This window comes from Haemaphysalis longicornis, unplaced genomic scaffold (assembly GCF_048455015.1).
Source record: "Haemaphysalis longicornis isolate Haplotype H1 unplaced genomic scaffold, Haemaphysalis longicornis Haplotype H1 scaffold_3, whole genome shotgun sequence".
Lineage (NCBI taxonomy): Eukaryota > Metazoa > Arthropoda > Arachnida > Ixodida > Ixodidae > Haemaphysalis > Haemaphysalis longicornis.
Genome location: NW_027526335.1, coordinates 190,214,324 through 190,231,071, shown reverse-complemented (window position 1 = coordinate 190,231,071; position 16,748 = coordinate 190,214,324). Strand labels below are relative to the sequence as shown.

General features: G+C 45.7%; 1 protein-coding gene across 1 annotated transcript in view; it reads left to right on the top strand.

Annotated features, from left to right (window-relative positions):
- LOC144173629 (uncharacterized) overlaps positions 1-16,748 on the top strand; it is a 483,221-nt gene that overhangs the window by 19,377 nt on the left and 447,096 nt on the right. The gene's annotated exons all lie outside the window — the stretch shown is intronic.

The following is a 16,748-nucleotide window of genomic DNA, read 5'->3' as shown; positions in this document are numbered from 1 at the left end:
ACATGGAAAGACAGGGGCACGTCTACATCTACACAGAACAAAATATTTGCGTTCAAAAATACATCCCCTGATACTAAAGCATAGATGAAACGCAAATGAATTAGATTATAGAGATTAAGTCACATCGAGAAATAACTCTCATCAAACTGAAATCAGTTCAAATGAGTTGAACACGCATGAAACATGGTAGAAAACACATGCGGCTACCAGCCACGCGGTGACCCAGTAGGGTTGTGCTACTGAGCAAACGTGGATGGTTCGATCCTTGCCACATCGGGCGTTTTTTCTTATGAACGCGAGAAACAAGAATTCTCGTGTGTTGATATTGTCGCCACGTAAAAGAACCCCAGACTGGGAAAATTCTTCCATTGCGACGCACCTCATAGTCATAGTAGCTTGAGGTCTTTAAAACCCACGAGATATTTTATATGTAGCTCCAAAAGAAGTCCATCACATCTGCGCCTATTCTACTCACTCGTTAGCGTGAATTGTAATGAAGGTGACTAAACGTTATAACGTGCAAGTTAGATCTCTTCTCTATTTAAATCGTCTGGTTTATTTAAAGCAGAAATAAAATGGGAAATGAGCACCGTATTTGGCGTGTATCATTATTAAAAATTTCTTAACACAGTTTATAAGAATGATATGACTGGCCACCTCAGAAACAAGAACTACGAAAAAGCCCAGCCACCCACGTACGATGTCTCCAAAACAAACAAAAAAACGAGGACTCACCAAAAGAAAAAAAACATAAGAAGGGTATTCAGACATGCCGGAAATGTAAAAATATCAGGCAAGCCGAAGACAAGAAAGAAATGTAGCGACGAGAGTGTAAAAAAAAATGGCAGCATTGGTATGCGCGTAGTAACCTGCGTAAAGCGCCCATGTTTTCGGGGCCAGCCGACTTTGTTTGTGTGCGTGTATGCTCCTTCTTTTATTCGCTTTCTCTAAACAGCAGGGGCGCGTGGTAGTGCCTAGGTGTGCACAGTACGTCGTTCGTGAACGTTTTCCGAAAACGATGGGGCGCCGGCTGTCTCCCCGCGTGACAGGCGGCGAAGCGGGCGAAGTGCGGCTGAAGCAACACCTTCGAGGCGTGTTAACGGTGCATTTAGAGCTTTCCTGGCACTGGACACTTATGGTTATAAAGGAGGTGGGAGGACTTTAGGCTATGAAGACAAATAAAAATAAATAAACATGTATTGCTACTTTGTACAATCATGTGCTGTTTAAAAAAAGCATGTAGACTGAACACTGCAAACCATGGGGATATTGCACAAAATACCAGCTTCTCTTTGCCTGACTCTTTTCTAGTTTGAAGCAAAATTCAGCTCCTGCAATATTTATTTATTAGCAATTAAGACATTAGGCGGGTCGCTTCCAGCAAGTGACTGCCGCTAGACAAAAACACGTTCACTTTTACGCAGTGTTGTACACGTTCCTCTAAAACAGGAACGAAAGCTCGTTCCTCGTTTCTACCCAATTTTGAAACGAGTTCCCGTTACAAGTTCCTTTATTGCGAAAGGAACGTGTTCCAGTTCCTTTTCGAACATTGGAACGTGTCGCTACATTAACGTTACATTTCATTTTTAAAAATTAAAATACGGCGTCGGATACTCCTGGGTCAAAATAAACTGAAAAAATTAAAACTCACATCGAAATACTTATATTATACGAATATTAACACCACCGGCAGCAGATTATCTGGAGGTGAAAAGAGTCCAAAGAAACGCCCCGAGACGAATTTTTTCAGGGAGCACCGGACAAGCTATACATATTTCTAACTGCGCCCTGATATACAAAGTTCACATAAAAAAACAGAGAAATGCTTAAAAGATCTCAGCTATAAACATACCTAACTCACGAGGGGCCCCTCATTCACTCTTGTTCGGTCAACTGACCGGACTCAAGCTTCCCAATATCGACTTTCTAGCTCTCGCTCTGACTGTCCAAGAACACCAAAAACTTTGGTTTTATTACACACAAACCACGCCTCGAGTACCAAGTAACTAACACACACTGGGCCGCTGATTGGCCAGGTAAACAAAACCCAAAGATTTGTACACAAACAATCACGTGATCCACACACTTACTCTCACTTCCAGGTATTCATCAAAGCACAATTATAACACAGATTGAAACCGACCAACTAAAGCAACTCTGAACGCTCGCCGTCGACCTTCGGGCGGGCTTTCGCATGTGTTGTCCATACGGCGTGCGACGAAATTAGGCTCAACAGTGACGAAATTCCTGTCGTTTGTCGACACGACGCGTGCGATACAAATGGACTTGGCACTCTCGTCGACCCATTCCCGCCAGATCGGTGATAGACCGCGCCGTGACCAACTGCGCGCGTACTCTACACCTTCGAGCAGTATAACATCCCCAGATACTGCGTGGCGCCTATAACCGGTGATCCTTCGAATGACCTCAAAGGGAGCGCAACTCCCAACGCACCTGCGCCTCGCGCGCACTAATGCGGTAATTACCCCTGACAAATGCAGATACGATGGTTTCACAAGGGATCTGGGGCGCCGCTCCCCGGCAGGGAACAATTCTATCGGCCAGACATGCATCCTCGCCTCCCCAGACAAACTATGAAAGGTGAAAAGCATTCTCGTGGCTGCGCTATTCACCCGACGAACGCAGGCACGTAAGCTAAACCGGCATGAAAGCAGGCACAAGCTGCGGCCCTCTGCGTGGTCATTTTTCTGCCCTTGACCTTCGGCGAACGACGTTCCGCTGTAGGGCGGACAAATTGGCCAGCGTATAAAAAGAGATACACACTAGGGACTTGTGGATTTTTGTACTCGAGCCGTGACATCAAAAACAGCCAAATCCTAGCGACGTAATGTTTGCAGAAGGAACGCCGTTCCTGCCGTTCCATTATAAACCTAACGAGTTACGGTTGCAGCTCCACTGACACTTAATGGAACAGTGGCGTTCCTCCGTTTCTCCAAAAAGGAACTAGTTCCAGGAACGCCGTCCTTGGAGCGCTGTTCCGTACAGCACTGCTTTCACGCTACGACTACCGCGTCACAGCCCGCGACGGTTGCATCTGTAAACCAAAATTGAAATTCTAGCCTTGACAAACATCGCGGAATTAGCTGATTATATCGGGTATGCGCCTACCGAAGTACGAAGTATAGGCCAGGAAGCCTCCCTACTGTTTTCTAGATCCACCTTGCTGTGTAGGAAGATTGGTTGCTTTCACAGCGCAATACTATCATGCGGGGACAAGTTCTACGCTGGTTGTTGATCCGATCGCCACTTGAAGTATACTGTCCGTGCTCCGGCACGCACACACCGCCACACTACACCACCGCGAAGTGAACGCACGCACCACGCAGTGCGTCGGGAACAGTCTTGGTTGATCTTGCTGATACACTCCGCAGTACGGACTAAACATTTTACTGCTAAACTGAATAAAACTGTCCATCCGTGTTGTTTTCATTTACTGTGAATAAAGCCTGCAAATGCCACGTAGCTTTTTCACAACTGCCATCCTCCACGCGCCGTCGGTGTCGCTTTGCCTAGCTGAGTGCAGCTTACTTAAGACGTGTTATTCCACGAAGAGACGTTCGAACAGCAGCCGACAATCCGCAACGCCTAATAAATATGTAAAGGCCACGAGGAGTGAGGAAACGGCGCGAAAGCCGCCTAGGCTTGCAGAGAACGCGCTATCCGCTCCCGATCCTATCCTGAATCCAGGCATGAATAGAGTGCTGAATGCAAGATTCACCTATAGCTGTGCGATATAATGCCGGAAAGCTCTGGAACTGGCTGGAAAAAGGAAAAAGAGCATTACATGCTGCAGCTTTCGTACATCCTGGAGGATAAACCTACTTATTTTCGTGCAGATACGTCCTCGGCGTGGGGCTCAGGAAGCACACCGAGCTGTTTATGCCGATGTCGAGGCTTTCCCTTTCGGCTCCGCTAAGTTCGTCTCAGTAATGTCGACCACGAAAAGCATCCGCGCTATACGTAGCAAAAACTACTGTTGGCAAAAAAGATTTTGTTTACCCCGGAGTAAGCTTGCAAGACGTGTCGGGCTGCCGAGACTTAAAAGGTTTGTTGGAAACATGCAAATTTTGTGAGTGGAGCTTTTGCTTTTCTGCGGTAAATGGGAAAGGATGTTGGGAGGAAACAGCGCACTGCATTCCACACTTTCAGACTACTTGCAACTCTCAAACGCCACTACCTGACCCTTCCACCGTAGAAAAGTTGCATTGCAGCAGAGCGGAAGAAAAACTGCGCCATTTCATAGTGGAAAGGCGGACGACCAGCGAAGCTTTTAATTGCGCGACGTAGGGGTGACCCAGTCTTTATACGAAATGTATCAGCGAAAGCTACTATCCAGGGTAGAAGGCTGTCATCTCTAAAACGTTTTGCGTCTCGGACACGATACATACTTGGAACCACAGTAATGAAGTTTGCCATGGTTAAACTCGATTAAACCAAGTTTTCCGAGCGATAGTGTGGTTCTGACGAAGAAACTACCAGAGGGGCGCTTTTCAGCCAGTACCGCATTTACAACGGCACCACAGGCAACCAACGACGCTGCTTGGCGCCGGCGGCCCGAACGTATAGTGAAAGGAGCAGTGAACACGAATAGTTCGGGTTGAACCCGAGGTTTTTTGAGTGATAGCTTCGTTTTTGCGCCGAGAGAGCGCAGTGAAGGTCCAGATTTTCTCCGTGCTCCCGCTACCCTGTACCATCAGACGTTGGAATTCCAGAGAACACCGGATCTTCAACCAATCCCCAACCCCTCCATACAACAGTGGACGGCGCGGCTGACCAGCAAGGACCATAAATTCAAGCTTGACCTGGTAAAAAGGGCCCGCGCTGCCAGCCGCAGCCGCCCGGCATCCCTTCCACCTGGCGGGGCCGTTAACTTCAGCTCCTGTTGTTCTCAATTAGTATTTTATTCGTTCATTCATTCATGGCACGTGCCCTTATTTTCTCCCTATCCCCTCTCCGCACCGGCCCCCTCACCCCTTAGAACGAGCGAGCGATTAGACGCCGTCACCCCACCCAGCCGCGCGAGGCGAATGCTTGACCTTGCTGATCGTGAAGGTCAGCCGGACGTTACGAGTCATTTGCTTGATTTATGTCAGGCGAAATACGTTTCAATTAAAGCTTAATCGAAAGTAGACTTGACGCGCATAAGCGGAGTTTTGAGGGGTTTATCAGTTTGGTAGGGAACATTATTGATGCGCAGAAGAAAATATGCCCGTTGTGGAATTCTTTATTCTTACCTTTTCGTTTTTTTATTGGCTTTTACAGCAATGCAGCATATGACCCGGTTTGCCAATACATCATGTCTGAAAAAAGAATTTATTGCAAACGTAGTGTGAACCTCCATGTAGAGAGAGAGAAATGTAGAGAAATCTAGAGACAGCGAAGAGACTGACACCCGCTTTGCCTGATCGAACACCTCCTGGTTCTCGTGTTTTTTATTGCGTGCTTACGCTCCTACCCCGCTGCCCGCCCTCTTCGTACTCTTCTCTGTTTGAGCTGGAAGGCGCGTGGCGCTTCCTGCCACAGCTTTCCCACGGGAAATTGAACATCCTCCTCTAAAGTTTTCAGTTCGTCATTTCCGTTGACGTTCAGCTTCGCGTGCCTTCGTTGTATCAGTAGATTCTTGACGTAGTTTCAATGAGTGAAGGACATTAGGCGCGTTCGTAGCAGATGCTCTCGTCTCGGTTTGTAGCGCAGTGGGAAGAGCGCCACGTACCTCCCGTTGCGGCCAGGGAGTCGTGGGTGCGAAACCGGGCGCCGCCTAACTATTTCTTTTATTTATAGTGGAAGGCGCTGACGTCAGGCCAAACGCTGCCGGGGCTGAAGAGACGTGCATGTGCAGTAGAGTGCGGACGGCGGACAACAACAAGGGAGGGAGGGACGCAGCCCCGAGCATGAGATGCTTCGCATCTAAAACTAATTCCTAGCAAGCACACAAATGTCCAAAAAAAGAGTTCAGAAACTACAGTGAACCCCATAAGGAACACCTCAGTGCGGCGCCACAAACATGCTCAACGTCTTGTTCCTAACCACAACGAAACACGCCGACCTGCGTGAAAGAAAGGTTTCTTTGCCTAGAGCTGCCAACGTGTGCTACAAGTGACTCATGAGCAGCGACGGTACACGCCACAGCAGTCGAAACATCGCCCGTTACGGTCAGGCTTGATCGCACGCGGCACCACGATTTCGCCATTATACAAGGGCACCAGCAGACATCAGAAAGTTCGCCAACACTTAATTTTAACGCGTGCTCATCTGAAGCGTAAGACCGAACAGCCAGCTTACTGCAGTCCAACTGGTTGCCGCCACACGACACTGAAACAAAGCATGTCTGTATATGTCAGCGTGACTGCAGTGCGGATACCGTGGGGAATGCCCAACAATGAATTTCGCCAGATGGTCACATATCGGGGGAACTTTCCAGCGACGCGGCCATCCAAAATCCCGAAGATCAGCCGAACAGCCGCCGAAGTTAGCTGATGCCAACGGACGCCGCGTGATCTTCATATCTGTTGATTGTCTAATTGGTCCATCGCCAATTCCTCACATTATTCGTTTGCCGTACTCGCCCTTAAACTTTGGGTTGTCAAGGTAGGTTGATATTCGACTAAGGTGCATAGCGCAAGAAACAGGGGCCAGAGAAAAGAGATTGGAGAGGACAGGCACTGACTTCAATCAATCTTATTTACGAAATCATCTGGAAATATATACAAAGGACGCCAACACACACACACACACACACACACACACACACACACACACACACACACACACACACACACACACACACACACACACACACACACACACACACACACACACACACACACACACACACACACACACACACACGCACGCACGCACGCACACGCACGTACGTACGCACGCACGCACGCACGCACACACACACACACACACACAGAAAAACAACTAAATTCACTTGACTTTTCATTTTTGAGAAACTGTTCATGCTCATTTTGTTCAAGATGTTTAAGATCGTTTTGAGTAGAGGCTATCGATGGCATGCTGATACGCTGGTCATGGAAGACTTTTTCGGCCCCTGGAACAGCGGGGTTTTAAAGGAGCCATGAAGAGAAATCGTTTAATTTGAAAGAACTAGGATTCAGTATCTCACTCAGCTCCATTACAGCCACAAAAGATGTTTTTTTAACGAAAAAAAAGCAAGAAGTATTTAAAAACTTTCAAATTTTGCGCCACAGTGACGTGTTATGAGCAAGAATAACGTAATACGGGCCAACAATAAAACATAATTTTCAGTGCGTTAACTGCACGTTAGCATTAAAGTGATGCGGTCAAGTGGAACTAGAGGCCCCATTACAGACGTCCACTTATGTGTCGTCGCAACAGGTCAGTTAGGCGGCCGCCAATCGCACAAACAAGGTTCCGTGACGTCATAGAAAAGTTGCGGGAAATTGGCTAGGGGGTCGCGTCTGCTTCACACGTTTTCTTTCATATCTCCGTTATTTGTTCGAAAATTGCGATGATATTGGTATCATTGTTATCGGGACTAAGCAGTCTTTCTAATAAACCCAACTTGTATTTTCTCTTCATGGCTCCTTTAAAGCTCTTGAGCCTTTTCTCAGATACTCTGCACTCGATTCCAGTCTGTGACTGTCTCTGACTTTTTTTTTTGTTTTTTTATGTGTGTTCATTTGTCTGTCTGGTGGAGTTTATTTCGTTTTTTTTCTTTTTCTTATTTGTATTATTCATGTAGGCATATAATGCTCATCACATGCTCACCAACCATCTGAAGTAGCAAGCCCAGTATTATGGAGGGCTCACCTCTTCGGTTTCAATAAAGAATTTTCTCTGTCTCTCTCTCTCACTTGCTGCATCTTTTCCGCTTCTATGATTTCACGGGTCAGCTGTTTAGGAGGTTTAGAAAACATTTGTCTAATTCCGGTTCACAGCCAGAGTCAGGACAGTGGACGCCTTGCTGGCCTTTGCGGCTGAATATAAGTGTTCCTTCAAACATTCATATACGCATCGGCCCGTTTCTCCAGTGCCCTTTTTTTCCGCAGTACAGATCATTCATGTACCAAACACCGACTGCGCGTGTTACGAACTGCCTTTTGTGATTATAACTGCTTATATTTTGTCGTGAGGTTTAGGTGTTCGCGGGGTTACAAATCATTGATAGTTTCTCCGGAGCAGAAAAAAAAAACCACTGTGATGTTTACTGTATCGACTACCTTTTATAAGGCGTGTGAACTTTGTGCATCTACGGGAGCACCGTGAGGGAGGGGTTTCTTTTCGCCGGCTGCGCAGTCTTCGAGTGCGTTGTTTTCCTGCTTCAATTTCTTGGGAACTTTTCTATCCCAGACACCAGTACAAGCTCGGGATACCCGGCATTTGTCAGGCTGGACGCCTGCGAAAGGAGGATAAAGGGAGGGGCAGCAAGACTTATTAAAGGCATTAGTAAAGCAAAGTTAACAATGCCACGGTTTGCAAGCTTAGAATGGACGGACAAAAAAGGCAGGAGGGGGTTGTTCCCCTGTTGCTTATTCTTCCAGCACAGATGACTTCAGGAGATGGTTAGTCTCAGGTGCAAAACCCACAGCGAATGATCAACCTGCAGTTCGTGGGTGATGGCAAGTGGTGATCAGCCCTCTCTGAAAATGCCAACTACATCTGATACGGCACAATCGAAATTCTCACCGTCATAGATAAAAAAGCGAAAAGTCGCCGACAAACCGGAAAATGTTTGAAGCCACAGGGCTATCGAAGCGGCTAGCAATGCGCATTAGCTCCAGCGTCTCCTTCAAAGGGTGTGTCTAGATGATCCTTTTCTTATCCGGAGCTTGGGCAAAGTTATACAGAAGTTGGAAAAAGGAAAATGTGGCGCGGTGTATGCCTTTTTACTAGACGTGGAGAATCTACTGCAATATTCCCCGCTGTAAACTGTTCAGTGCACTATGAGACAAAATCGCAGATTATGGTGAAACAGGGTTCAGCAGGGGGCGGGAGTTTAGAGCGGTAATTTCGTGGAACTTTAGAATTTTGACATGCATTCTCCAGTGGTAAATTTTGAAAACAAGTTCTACGTTCAACAAATTTGCATTCGCAATGGTTCCTGCCTTGCTTCCCTTTTGACTGAAGTGTTTTTGAGTGCCTTTGACAAACGTCTTAGCATGTCGCTACAGATAAGTCCTTCGAGCTTACTATTTGTCGCAATGTCGACGACTATCCCGTCGTGGTGAAACAGGAGTTAGGACAGTTGCACGCCTTAGCTATTAAAGTAAAGGCTTTCGCGGACACCTTCCGTGAGTCCGCGAAAGCCCTCGAATTCACGTGGTAGCTGCCGAGTAACAATTAAATCGGCTGCTTGGATATGAAGGTAACGTTTAGAGGAGGTGCACGTGTCTGTTGGCAGTAGATATACAACCCGAGGTGAAAACAAAACAGCTTCGCACTCAAAACTAATCAGCATGGATGTGGCGATGAGGTATACTCAGGGAGCTCTCAACAAATCGTGTCCCCAAAGTAGACGGCAGTTTTACGACCAGATTACAAGGCTAAGCTAGGCGGGATTCCCTTATTTTCTTATTTCCAGGGTTTGTGAAGGTCTTTTCCACAAAATAAGGTGAAAAGAAAGCCTGAAAAGCGAGCAGATTTGAAAGAAAGTGGGTGCACGTCACGCGTTATTTACACAAAGGCTCGTGCAACGTTACAAGCGGTCGCTAACGTTGTAAGAGCAGCACGACGCTATACACCGCACAAGCGAAGCTTTGGCCCATATTTTTTGGATTATGGCATTCGCAGCCAGGCTTCAGGCGCTCAACGATGTCATTGCCAACTGTGCTGGTGGAAGATTTCAACGTTGGTATATATATCTCACTTCCCGATATGACCTGACTGCCGTATCCCATGGTCGAGCGGTCTTGGTTGTTGTGTTCACTGACAGTAAGGTGCCTACGACGCGGGAGGGAAACAGACTGCGCCATGTTTGTCCGCTGCAATAAAATTCACGTCCTTCCTATTTTTATTAAGCTAATTAGGTAAGAAGTGCCGGTTGACACGTGGTGCAAACGCGTGGGACTCATGCTATCCCGAGATAAGACAGTGTTACTTATCGTCGCCAATCGAAGGGCTCGACAAAAACTGCAAAACCCACCCATTTTACTAAATCTTGATGGCGAGCCAGTGACGAAAGTTACTTGTCACCGCATCCTTGGCCTGGACGTTGCGGCCTCCGGCTCAGCTACGCCATGGCTCCGGGAAGCTCGCCGGCGCGCCCTTCAACTGCTACATCTAGTTCGCCGGATTTCCATGAAATCGGGAGGAGCTCGCACAGAGATGGCTCGGCTTCTCGTACGTGCAATCCTGCCGCCACGTATCACGTACCAGGCTCAGTTTCAGTACATGACAAGGGCGGAATGGGATCGTCTAGAGGCCATCAATGGAGAAGCCATGAGGACTATTACCTGCCTTCCTCGCTTAACGCGCATATCCACACTACAGGAAGAAGCTGGCCTTAACACGATAGATGAGTTGGTTCACCAGCGGCGACAGGCACGATCTCTTAAAGCGCAGGTGTACACATCTGTGGCTGCTTTAAGGTGGTATATGGGCCTCCAAACTAAAACGCCGCCAGATCCCTCTCCAGAATCCCCTCCTTGGACCCGAATATTAATTACTGACTGCAAGCCTCTGGGTCGGTCAAGCCGTGTTGCACCGCAACTCTCATCCAGTGCTGGCCAAGATACGTATTACATCGACGCCAGTATTTCAGGAAGCCTTATTACCACAGCCGTCGTAAACTCAGCCATGCAGTTTTGTCAAACCTGCCATTACTACGCCCCTCAGAGGCCCCCGTCAACACTTGCTGAGCTTAAGGCGATTTTCGACGCCTTGACGACTATAGAGTTGCTGAGGCCAGACCAATCGCAACCCGTCAACATCTTTACAGATTCAATGCAAGCAGTCCGAGACCTCCGGAAAGTACTTCATCAAGTGCCCATGTCCCAAACCATCCAGGCGAAGGCTGCGGCCCTAAGTTTCAGAGTGAAGATTACTTGGGCCCAGAGGACATCGACCCCTGGACAGCAACAGGCGGATGCGGCGACCCGTATACCTCCAACGACGCATCCACTGCCCTTATTTCCAGTTGACGCAATGTCAAAGTTGGCCACCGACAAAGAAGACCTTCGGCGCTCCACACGCGCACTTATTCCACCGTGTGGATCAAACCTCCCTGGTGGGCTCACCCGCCGTGAGAAGGTGGCGCTACGAAGGATTCGCGTCGGGGCTGCTCTTACACCAGCTGTCACCCACACCTGGCCCCCGGATCGACGGGCTCCGTTTGGCCGGACATGCCCATTTTGCACCACGTCGGCATCGACCGCAGACATTCACCATCTTCTGTGGACTTGCCGTGGCCTCCAACGTTCCCGACAGCAAGTACTACATAGTGTGGGACTCAACCCAGGCCGACCTCCCGACTACAGACGCTGGCTCTTTGGGCCGTATCACCGGAGCCTTTTAGACTTTCTTAGTGAAAACTTCCTGTTTACGTACATTTAAACACACTCGCTTCCACCGTTTTATGGTGCAGAGCAAACTTTCGCAATTAAAAAAAAAATTAGGTAAGAAGTGCGCCTAATCGCGAAATTACGAGCAAACGTGTTTTGTTTCGGGCACTGGTAAGCCTGTGCCCAGCTTCGCCGATCATCCTTTACCGAGTAGAAGAGCAATTATTTGATTAACTAATCAATTAATTAATTAATAATTACATAATTACATTTTGACTAATTACTTAATATATTAATGAATTAAATATTTATTTATTTATTTAGACTAACCTAAGGGCCAAGTGCGCTTAACATGGGGGAACGCCATAAACGCCCCTGAATACCAAATGTGCCAAAAACGGAAACAGATCGAGACAACAAAACATAGTGATACACGAGTACCATAAACGTTAAAATGCACCCATAAACAACGCAATCAAAAACAAAATAAAAAAAACAAGCACCAAAAGATACGCCATTACCCAGAGGATTTCAAACGATTTTTGTTCACCCACGTGGCGCGTGCGTATTTTTTCTTCGCATGCGTGAGAGTTGATGTGCATGCATTGAACACAGGAAAGGACTTTAAGTCCCGTTATCCCAAAAGGGTCACCCGCGAAACGTCCGGTAAGAATATTAGTCAGTGTATTTCCTTTATTTTATTGTTCGTTTTCTTTGACCGCACTATATTAATTTTGTCTTTGCGCACTAGGGCCTACTGCAGAAGCAGGGGCGTACACGTGCTTCAAAGATTTCCTTGCAAAACGCGGAGGCAATAATAAGGCTGTACATTGATGATTGATACTGGTGTTAACACTCCGAGGCTACAGCTGGGGTAATAGGCGGGCCGTTGTGGAGGGCTGCCGATTAATGTTGACCACTTGGGGGACTTTCTGATTTTTATCAATGATTTTCCTCTGGTCCGAAATGTACAGTGATTCTTTATGCGGATGATTGTGTTTTTTGTACTTCCCAGTCAAGTGTGTTGATGACACCACGGTAACCAGTCTGAACACGATAAGATTGTGTCTTGGCGTGCTCCGTGGCAGATGAGTTTAAACCTAACAAAATATTGTCATGTACAATTTACTAAAAAAAAGAAAGTTGCATCCAGGCCTTATTACACACATTCTCACGCAGTACAAAAGGTAGACCGAGTTAAGTATCTTGGGGTAACATTCACGTGAAGATTCGATTGGACCAGTCACGTCGATATAATTACAGCCTAATTCATTTTTTTTTTCAAAGAAATGTCAGCTACGCACCTCAGACACTCACAGAAACCTTGTATATTGCAAATGTGCGACCGATTCTAGAGTATAGTTGTGTTGCGCGAAAAGTTGGAGAGTTGGAAAAGTTTTGAAAAAGTGCCGTGCGAAAAGTTGGAGAGGGTGCAGAAAGGGACTGCGAGGTTTGTTATAGGCAAATATGATTTTGGAATAAGGAGTTCGGAAATTACACAGCCGTCGGGATGAAAACCACTCGGTGAACGCCGGAAAGTTCAATGACTCAAATTTATTTATAATATGTGCCACGGTAAGGCTGGAATAAACAAAGACCTGTATTTAAAGACGCCTAGTTATAGGTCCGAACGGCGAGATCATATTTATAAATTTACGAATATAACTGCCTATTGAATGTACTTGAATACACTTTTTTCCCTACACTATTCACAACTGGAACGCGCTAAACATTCCAATATTCTCAGATTCTAATTTGCTAATATCCATTAAAACAGCATTTTGAGTTGATAAAATAACTCACAAATTTATAATTTTATATTCAACGTATATTTGTTTTCTGTGGTTGCTGGTGTTTATTTTACGTTATGTATTAGTGCTTTTGTTATAATTATGTGTTCTCTACGTTCCTTACAATGATGTGACGATTGTAGGGTTTAACGCGCCGACGCAACGAAGGCGGTGAGGTGCGCCGTAGTGGAGGGCTCCTGATTAATTTGGACCACCTGGGGATCTTTAACCTGCCCCGAAATCTCGTACACACGGGCGTTTTTGATTTTTGCCTCCATCATAAAAGCGGCCGCCGTGGCCGGGAAACGAACCCGTGACCTCGTGCTCAGCAGCGCAACGCCTAGCCACTGAGCCACAGCGGCGGGTCCTTACAATGATGTGCCGTAAGTGTTTGATTTATGTTGTATGCTCCTATGTGAACTGTTGTTTGGTTATAATGTGATGTTTTTTCTATGTTTTTCTACTGTAGCAACCCTGTTTGTTAATGGGCAATGCGGGTACTTTAAATAAATAAATAAATAAATAAATATTTAAATAAATAGAAAATAAATAAATAAATAAATAAATAAAAATAAATAAATAAAGTATAACGTCCGCCGAAATGTCGACACAGCGGCATTTTGACTTTTCTCCCCTATGTGCAGGCTCTACCTACCGCGTTCGCTGCTATACAAACTGCATATTCAGAACAAAGCGATTCCCAAAACGCCGCCTGCGTTTTTCCCTGGCTAATTAGCACTGCTTACTAAAACCTACGTCTTCATGTTCGCGTTCAAATGCCCTGCGTATTCGGGGTAAGCTGACGCTTGCAGTTAGGTAGGAACAGTTTCTACGCTCTTTAGCAGTAAAATGAAGCGTTGAAGTTAGTGGCGTGCGCTTACGCTGGGTCTGGATCGCAGGGACCAAGATATATTCAGAAAATGCTGAATTGAAGTCCGCTCTGGTCACGGCATCAGCGTTTGAAATGAAAAGCCGCTTTCAATGCAAACACAATGAATACAACTTAAGTACCTTGCTTGCTGGTAATAGTTCTCATTATCTGATATACTCGCATCAAACACCAGGAAGACATCGATAAAACCGCACCGATACACACTTATAGTTACTTTTTTGCACGTGTGTGGACGTTTGTAGGCACGAAATAACTTTTCATTTCACGGTTCTTTCCAGAAGATAACACTACTCAATATATCTGATTCCAGCAGCAATAAAGTAGGGTGTTTCAAACGTGAATGAAAGCTGTTTTTTAGTTTAAACTGTTGCGGAAGTCGACCATGGCTAGCATTTTCCCCACGTTCTATAGTAGGTACTCCACTTATTATTTATATGCAGGTACTGTTGGCCGATTGGGCCGTTATAGGGGTCGGGTAGAATTCTGACATAACCGCCATGTCAAGCATAAAGAATAAATGTATTGCCGACACAACAAAAGATACATCACTAAACTACATTCAACAACTTACATGCTATATTACATACATCACGAAAAATACTTCACAATGCTATATCCTACAACGCAACTGAGGCACGTTACTGCAGATACATTTAACTTCACAACAGAACAGAAAAACAATGAAGTGTTCATGAAGATTCACTCCGAAAATATTCTGGAACATTGTTTTTAAAATGTTATGCACTTGTAGAATCACGTATACCATCCGGTAATACATTCCAGTCTTTTATTGTTCTATGGAAAAAAGAGTATGCATATGTGTCCACATGACATTGAGGAACTAGATATTTTCTGGGGTGATCACTTTGTAGGCTCCGGCATTGGCGGGGCGTTAGGTAGTGCTCGGCATCGAAGTTGAATGTATTTCGGGAGAGCAAAAACAAGAATTTAAGTCTGTCCATGTGACATGAGATCCAGGAGGGGCTGCAAATTTAGTTCTTGCAGCACCGCTGTTAAAGATTCATTACGAGAATCATTTGCAAGAATAAATGTAGCCGCTCTTCTTTGTTGATGATGATTGCTATTGGTTCCCCATTGTAGCGGGGCGAAGAATTATCATCTTACCAAAATGGACTAATATACCTATGTTTTATACTCTTGGTTTAATACGAGCGCTGCTTAGGGCAGGCACAAAAAACTTATCAGACACAAAATACTTCTTTTTTTTTTGGCATTACAGGTGGTAACTCCCCTAGGCATTATTGCCCTGGGTTATTTTCGTACACCAGCATTCTAATCTTCTTTTGGTCGCCTCGACTGCCTTGAAGTTAACTTCCTCTGCGCTACCCTTAAACCCTAGGGCTTCTGAAAGCCGAATGTTCCCTTCATGTAGATTTGGATGGATATCCTCACATTCTAGCACCATGTGCCACATAGTTCCTGTTTCTTTTCCTCAGACCACGCATACCCCATCATTTTGTGAATACTTCCTTACAAAGCTCTTAGTTCGCAAGCAACCTGCTCTAGCCTCAAAAAGCAAAACACTGCCCTGGGAATTATAGTAGAAATTTTCCTTTTCTTATGTCCAATTTCTCAGCCCTGTACACCTCTAACGACGTTTTAGCTTCCATTTTTTCTCTCCATTTATCCGTTTCTATCTTGTTTGCCTCTTTTTCGGTTACTTTAGCTGGTTTCGATTCTCCACTACGCTTTCCGTATTTCATCGCTAGCCTTCTAGTCTTCCTTAACCACTGCGTGTCCATGATTTTCAAGTAAAGGTACCTAAACACTTTAGCTGCCCACCTACGTTGATCCATTGCTCTCAACCTCCTCTCAAAACATATTTTACTCTGTGCTTCTGGAGCTTCAAACGACGCCCAGCCCATGTCTCCCTGCCCTGCTTCGTTAGTTGTTTTACCATGCGCGCCTAAGGCCACACACCCTACTGTTCTCTGGTTCACTTCAAGGCCTGCTAGTACGTCTGATTTTAAGCAGAGTACAGCATTCGCAAATGTACAGCATTCGCAAATCCGCTCGAATTTTTAAATTAACCCTAGTTGATGAGGGTCCCATATCATGCTTGCGGATTCCAGCATAGGCCTTAGTATTTAAGTACGCTGTTAACTTTGGGGGGGCTGGAGCGAGTTTTAATTTACGAAGTAAGAACCATAACTTCTTTTCAGCGGTAGAGCAGATATCAGTGATATGTTGGGTCCGGTTGAGCTAATCAGATATTGTTACTCCTAATTATTTACATTTGTTAACGGTAGCTAGTGCAGTGGAACTTAGTTGATACTCAAAATGTTGGACTTGCTTTAGTTTTTTAGTAATCCGCAAAGCAACCGTTTTTTTCCCTATTTATTTGCATTTTTCAAGTTTCACCATATTTTTAATAGACGCCAATGCGTCGCTGAGCATCTTTTGATCATTATGTTGCATACTTCACGATAAAATAAACAATCATCGGCGAACATTCCCGCAGTAATGTTATGGGTAATATCGGGACAAACATCGTTGATGTTATCGAGAAATAACACTTCCGAGGATGGACCCTTG